Source organism: Orycteropus afer, unplaced genomic scaffold (genome assembly GCF_000298275.1).
Source record: "Orycteropus afer afer isolate SDZICR_OR568_19922 unplaced genomic scaffold, OryAfe1.0 scaffold00203, whole genome shotgun sequence".
Classification (NCBI taxonomy): Eukaryota; Metazoa; Chordata; class Mammalia; order Tubulidentata; family Orycteropodidae; genus Orycteropus; species Orycteropus afer.
In genome coordinates, this window is record NW_006921790.1 from 1,159,164 (window position 1) to 1,159,744 (window position 581).

Below are 581 nucleotides of genomic sequence, written 5' to 3' on the forward strand. Positions count from 1 at the left end.
TGATATTCTGTGGCCCTATTGAGGATTTACATCCTATTTTACTTAAACTTGATACACCTGTTAATTTATTAGGATGAGATTTATTGTACACATGGCATTTCCATTTGCTTTTTACTGAGCAAGGAGAAATATTAAGTGTACCTTAAGTCTCCAAGTATTGTGATGAGGAATCTAAATTAGAAAACCCTCAAAGAGAAGAAAATATTTGTCACTTACAAGGATAAATTATTTATAGAGATAAATCAATGACCTTTGGTATATTTCTCTCTGGCATTCTTTCATCTCCTGAACCTCTATGGGCTTTCACTTTACTGATGTGAGTTGTGTTATATTAGTCAAACTCATTAAAATTCAAATAAACACTTCCAAATATCTTCCAAAGATTCCCCAATATCTCCTAAAGAAGGAAGTGAAAAATAGTTAACTTTTTATCATTTCTTACTTTTCTTTCTAAAAGTTTAATTATTTCTTGCACCAGCCAGCCCGTGCCACACACCTGTGTTGGCTGTTAAAAAATAAAATAATAGATGTTAGAGACTTGTTCAAGATTTGCAGGCTATCAATTTCATTGTTTTTTCCCA